The sequence below is a fragment of the Balaenoptera musculus genome, chromosome X, assembly GCF_009873245.2.
Source record: "Balaenoptera musculus isolate JJ_BM4_2016_0621 chromosome X, mBalMus1.pri.v3, whole genome shotgun sequence".
NCBI lineage: Eukaryota > Metazoa > Chordata > Mammalia > Artiodactyla > Balaenopteridae > Balaenoptera > Balaenoptera musculus.
Genome location: NC_045806.1, coordinates 112,665,147 through 112,671,504, shown reverse-complemented (window position 1 = coordinate 112,671,504; position 6,358 = coordinate 112,665,147). Strand labels below are relative to the sequence as shown.

Here is a 6,358-nt window from a genome sequence, read left to right as displayed (position 1 = left end):
CTGGAGGTGTCAAATAAAGAAGTCCCAAACAAAGAAAAGCATCAGCCTGAGAAACAGGAGTCCTCCTTTCCTAGCCGTGCCTGTTTCGTTCCACCTCAGTCTTTCTGCAGTCCGGGAAGGGAGGGGCGAGAGAAAAACCACGGAACTTTTCGAAATCCCATTTTCCAAAAGCTAAATCAGATTCATTCTGTGTCTCCTGCACAGACTGCATTAGTCTGGGTAATGTAAACACTGTGAGGCCACAGCTGTCTGCCAGCTGCAACATTGAAGCCCATTTCGGGGGGCATGAAAAAACCTGTCTGTAACTATCACAGATGAGAAGTGTTAGCTAATGAATGATCCCTGCTGAGTCCAGAACCCAGCTGAGTTATTTCAGTCCTGGGCCTTAGCAGAGATTTTTATTGGGTAACAAATCTCAAATGCAACCGGTCACCCTCTAGACCCCAGATTGGAACCCGTCCCTCAATGCCCCCAAAATGAATTCACTCCAGGGACATTCCTGGTAGTAGCTCAAGGATCTAGGCATTTGGAGTGTTGGGTGATTGCTCAAGGAAGGAGGGTACAGCACGGGTTTAATAATCACATGAGCCCCACTGGGCTCCCTGCAGCAGCGTGGACAGTGGCCTTTCCCGAGAGCAGGGCTGTCAGTGGCTCCCACCGGGACTGAGAAACAGTAGGCTTGGAGCTGGACACCACTATTTCTGCTGGGCCTCAGCCTAATCATCTGGTTCTTGCTGGCACCTTTCCTACTGTTCTCACTCCTCCTACACGGGCTCAGGTCAGGGGCAAGGCCAAGAGAGCCACCAACCAGCTCGCATGACATGAGTGCGAGGGCCCAGGTGTTTTGCGGGGCGTCGGCCTAGAGCGTGCATGCCTCATAGCCAGTGCCTCCAGCCCGCCCTGGGGTGGAAGCAGATAGCGATTATCAGCCTCCGTATGTGTGCACTGTCTCAGGGCTGTCTGCGAATTAGAGACCCACAAAAGAGAAGAAAGTGCTAAATCCAAGCCAGCGAATTTTTTGTGGTAAAATACAAATAACACAAAACTTAACCATTTTAACCATTTTAAAGTGCACGAGTCAGTGGCATTGAGTACGTTCACGACGTTGTGCAATCATCACCTCTGTCTAGTTCTGGAACATTTTCATTACCCACAAAGGAGACCCCATACCTATTAAGCAGTCATTCCCCATCCCCCGATCACCAGTTCCTGGAAACCGCTAATCTACTTTCTGTCTCTAGGGATTTACGTAATCTGGATATTTCATATAAGTGGACTCAGACAATACGTGGCCTTTTTTTGTCAAGCCAGCACTTTTTTTTAGTACCTACACGTGCTAGTTGTTGTAATAGGCATGAGGCTTCGGCCTCAGATGCACGCCAGGTAGCAGCAGCTGCTATGTTTTTGGCATGCAGTGCTTAGCTCACCCAAGACACGTGCTGGGTGATTTATTTACACCGTCCCGTTTAATCCTCACAACTCTCTCGAGCAGGTAATAGTAATGTCCCATTTTAAAGGTGAGTAGTCTGGGGCTCGAAGAAATTGAGTGACTTAGGCAAGGTCACACTAGTAGTTAAGATTCCAACTTAAGCCCTCCCCTTATTTATCACATATTTAGCCTGACTTTGAGCCAATCTGCTTAGTTAGAGCCAACCTACTGCCTTTGTGGTAGGTGCTGCCTGCCCCGTCTTGCCTGCCTCTAAGACCCCATAGGCAGGGGAATAACCTCATGAGGCCCTTGTTAAAATACCCCCCGTGCTGCCAGGGATAGGAGCCTGGCATGAGTGCCCTTAGTGTTCACATGCCCTTGGGCATACCCAGAGTTTTCTTTAGTTCCCAGAGCACTGACTATAACCCCACCCCTTTCCCTCCTACTCATGAGAGCATATGGGAATATTACTGACAGTTATTTATAAAGAACCCCTTGAATCTGCTTGAGTTTATTTTCTTAAGTAAATCATACACACGCTTTGGTATTTGATTGTTAGAAACAAATACTAACTGATTGTCAGACACCAGAGCGTCCTAACATCAAAGATGAGAACCTTTTCCAAAGGTTTTTTTCTGAAGATTTTCTCCTTCATGACCCATCTAGAGGCTCCAGAGGGATGTAACTCAGCTCAGCCAAATTCCCCCTGGGGACTGAAGATCTGATTGTTTCAAACAAAGGTCTGGGGTGGCCTTCGTGGGGCAGCCTTGAAGGCTGTGCACCTGATGTCTGGACTTTTGAACAGGACTCTGGTTGCATCTGACAGGGACTCTCACGCCCAACCATGTATGCAAGAGATAGCCAGGGCCTGACCCAAGCTTGGCAGCCAAAGTTGGGGAAAAGGGAAAGGAAAATGGGCGTTGTCCCACTGTTTTCTAGACTCCAGGATGTATGTTTCAAAGCTCCACCAATGGGAGTGGCACTCCGGAAAGTCCAATGGAACTAAAAGAGACAAATATTGATACTTGACAGTCAGCTTCTATAATAATAATAACGGTACTGCCTGAATTCAAATAAGCAGAACAGATGTTCCTCATGTGTTATGAGTTGAAAATCATTCCTTCATGTGGGATCAGTTAAAATCAAGCTTGAGACTTAGTGTATGTTTAATATTAAAATTCTCAATAAAAAGACTTTGGAGGCAAAATCCAAGTGAGGGCATGCTAAAATCATCTGGGCAAATAATCAACCATTCAGCATTTGCCTGGAAGGTATCAAGGGATGTAAGCGTGGGAGGATGGCGATCCTGGGAACAGAGGTGGTGATGAGAGAAACGTCCTTTGCCATCAGATCTGACCAGAGGTCAGCGTGTTCGGTTCTTATCAGCGTAAGTGGGGCTTACGGCTTGCTGCTGGGGTGAGCCCCAGAGAAAAGGAAAAACCAATTTTTTTGACGTTTCATATACAATAGAAGAATTTTTGAAAGATGGGCGCTTAGAAATATACGAAACTGTCCCAGTCGCTGGCATGGGGATAATGAGAGAACTTCAGCCGTAGTCACTGCCTCCAGGACCCCATCCACACCATAGAAGAACTTAACATCCGAGCTGGCAGACACGCTAGGAACCCGGATCCAACACCCTCATCTTGCTGGCAAGGAGACAGGTACAGGAGTCTCTTTGATGCGCCCAAGGTCACACAGTGAATTGGCCCCCAGGCAGAGCTGAGACGTGACTCCGCTCTGGGAGCCCACTTGAAAGAGAAGGAATTCAAAATGGAATATAAAAACATGATTGCCTTTTCACAATAATGGCATAAAATTAGGATTCTACCAGAAAAAAAAAAAACAACAACAGAACTGGCATGCCCTTTCATTCCACAGCACCAGCTAACAGCCCTTTTGGTTTTAAAGAATTAGTGGAGTAAAATAGTCACCTGATCCCAAAGAAGAGAAACACAAAACAGGCAGCCATAAAGAAAGACTTAATGAAGCCAGGAAAAGGCCGAAGTCACTGGGAGGCTGCCCTACATGGGCAGGCAGGAAAGATTAGAGCAAAATAGTCGGGGAAGATGAAGGCATAGACAGGATGTCATATGATCAAAGTTTATAGAGAAACTCCAGAAGGCCATGGATCCAAGGGACTTAGACACGTCCTCCAGATTCTGGAGTACAAGAGAGGCAGCTTTCGTAGTGCATACCAGGAAAAATAGACAAACAAAGGCAGCCTTACTGTACACAATGGGTACTAGATACCCAGTAAAAGTGAAGGAAATGTACAAACCTTCTTCACCCAAAAGGTGTTATAAAGTTACAAAGCATTTCTCAAAGAACTTCAAATAAACCAATTCCTGGTTTAATAATAATAATAACACTACCATTTATTGAGTGCTTACTATGTGCCAGGCACCATGCTGAGCTCTTCACATGCTTTTCTCATTTCTTCCTCACAACCACCCTGTGACTACTTTTCGGATGAGGAAGCTGAGACTCAGAGAGGTTAATTCATTTGCCCTAAGTCACACAGCTAGTCAGTGGTGGAACCTACCTTCAAATCCAGGTCTCCATTCCAGAGCATGGAAACACTCCACCACCCTGCCTCTGTCATTGCGATGGCTTGGTTGCTTGGGACTCTCCCTCCCTCTGGCAGTAGAGATCTGACAGAAATGATGTTCTAGAATGTTCATTCCAGTTGGTGGGAAAGATGAACTGGAAAGAGAAACCCTGGGATTAGGGAACCAGTTAGAAGGCTGAACCAATGAAAGGGGAGGAAAAGCAAGGAAGGGCTCAGTGAAATCACTGGGAGGAGGAGGGACAGACTCTAAAGACATATGGGATCCGACTGTACCGAACTTTGCTTGTTTCCTTTAGGACATCATGGAGATCTTTCTGTGACCATACATGTAGATCTGTCGTACCCTTTTTGTGACTGCTCAGGGTTCCATTTTGTGGGAGCACCACTATTACAAGCAGTTTCGGTGAACACTCTGGATGTACGTACATCTTTGCATCCTGGTATATATGCGGGATCAATTCCAAGCGATAGAATTTCCAGGCCAAAAGAAACACATTTGAAATGGTGATAGACTTTTTTGAAAAGATTTTCAGAGTTGAGATGATTAATATTTTAAACTAGGGATGAGGGAAAACCTTCCTTGGTAGTGTTAGGGAATGATATAGCAGAAATAAACGGATTGGTTGCCATTCAATAGTATAATCAAAGAGCACAGGGCCTTCCATACCTTTCTAAACCACGTGAACGCCCGTGTTGTCGCAGCTAGTGACAGGAAGAAAGGGAACAGAAGGCATGGTAACCCTTTGGGAACCATTTTCAAATGCTGGAGATCTGGTAACTCATCTCTCTTCATTACTTAATTTCAAAGGAAGAGGAACTAAGCCGGCGTGAGGAACAGGATGGCTGTGGCTATTTATTTAATAGAGCAGACAGCCTTGCAAGAGGCTCCCAGAAGGCAGGCTGGCAAACTGAAAGGAGAGAAGTTTTCAGACATCATAGCAACTTGACTTTATTTGTAGCTTCGAGAATATTGGCCATTGTTTTCAGACAGGGAATCTAAATAACTTCTTAAAAGTAGCACCCAAAGGGAAGGGAAGGTGAACTCGAGGATTATTATCAAGTATCATCATAGTCTGGCCCCCCAGGTAACATTTTGATACACTGCTATTAAAGTCAGTTCCTTTTGGCAAATCCCCAGCACTAACCAAAAAGCTGCCTGATGGTGGGCACCATGGCCCAATGAAGAAGGAGGAAGTGGACAGGGAAAGGAAGTAGCTGGGTGCTAGCTAGCTCTCTCCCCCCAGATACACAAGCTGCAACAGTCAAATGCAAGACGCTTTTAGGGAGAGACCTATGCATGGAGACAATAGGAGTGCTTTTTAAATTTCCACAGAATGGACTAGTAAGCAGAATACCAGCATTTTATTCATCCACTCAAGAAATATTTATTGAGCATCTACTATGTGCCAGGCACTATGATAGGCATTTGGGAGTACATTGTTGAACAAAATAAAGGTGGCCCCAGCCTTCATGGAGCTTACTGTGTCAGAGGAGAGATGAGTAATAAGCAAGCCAACACACAAATAAAGACATGGTTATGAATGGTAATGAGTGCTTTGAGCAGGAGAAAAATAGGTTCTGGGAAAGAGAAAATTCAGTGGGGGCCCAGGCTGAGGAGTCAGGACGGCCTCGCCAAGGTAGCCTAACATTTAGAGTGAGTCCTGAGTTGTGGGGGGGGGGGGGGGCAGTCACTTAAAGAGCCGGGGGACAGCCTTTAAGGCCGAGGGAGACATGTGAAAGGACTTTGGGGAATCAGATTCTTAGAGCTGCTGGGCAGGCAGGAGGCTACCTGGGAGATGCCCCCCACTGGGCAAACCGAAGTGCTCTAAGCCTTGTGGTGGCTCCGGGGCCCAGGTGGGCTGCAAAGACCAACCTGGAAGTCGCCCAGCGAGGATCCATGGTGACAGCCTGCTTGGAGGTCCAGACAGTGAGCTTCCAAAGGATTCCTAGCCTTCCCAGCCTCAGAGAATCACGTCCCAGGGATTTCCGTCTCTGCTCATTGCCTGCCATTAGCGGCGGATGCCTGCTTGCCAGAGAGCTGTGCCTCACCTTGCTGGGGGTTAACGACGGAGGCAGCTCTGGCCTTCAGGAAAAGTGCAAGCAGCCACGGGGAGCGAGAGCCGGGGAAGCAGCCCCTGCCAACAACTTCCGCTCCTCCCCCTCCCTTCGGCGCGGCTGCCCAAGGAGCCCCCGGTGACTGTTTATGGTGATCTGTTTGTTTCGCAACTGACAAAGAAGGAGGGAGCCCTTCCTGACATTTTTGCCCAGAGGCCCCAGATTTCTCAAGTATGAAACTGCCAAATACGCAACTTTGGGTGGATATTTGGCTGAATCACTTTGAAGGGCCTGTCAGTGCC

At 47.1% G+C, this 6,358-nt stretch overlaps 1 long non-coding RNA gene across 2 annotated transcripts; it reads right to left on the bottom strand.

Moving 5' to 3' along the window:
* Positions 1–2,599: 2,599 nt before the first annotated feature.
* LOC118888962 lies at positions 2,600–6,113 on the bottom strand. Of its 2 annotated transcripts, none has more exons than XR_005018388.1 (3): positions 5,875–6,113; positions 3,975–4,135; positions 2,600–3,180 (listed from the first exon to the last, which is right to left on the bottom strand). It is a non-coding gene; the product is annotated as an uncharacterized LOC118888962 (long non-coding RNA). The 2 variants fall into 2 exon arrangements; XR_005018389.1 differs by lacking the exon at positions 5,875–6,113 and adding an exon at positions 4,275–4,473.
* Positions 6,114–6,358: the final 245 nt, after the last annotated feature.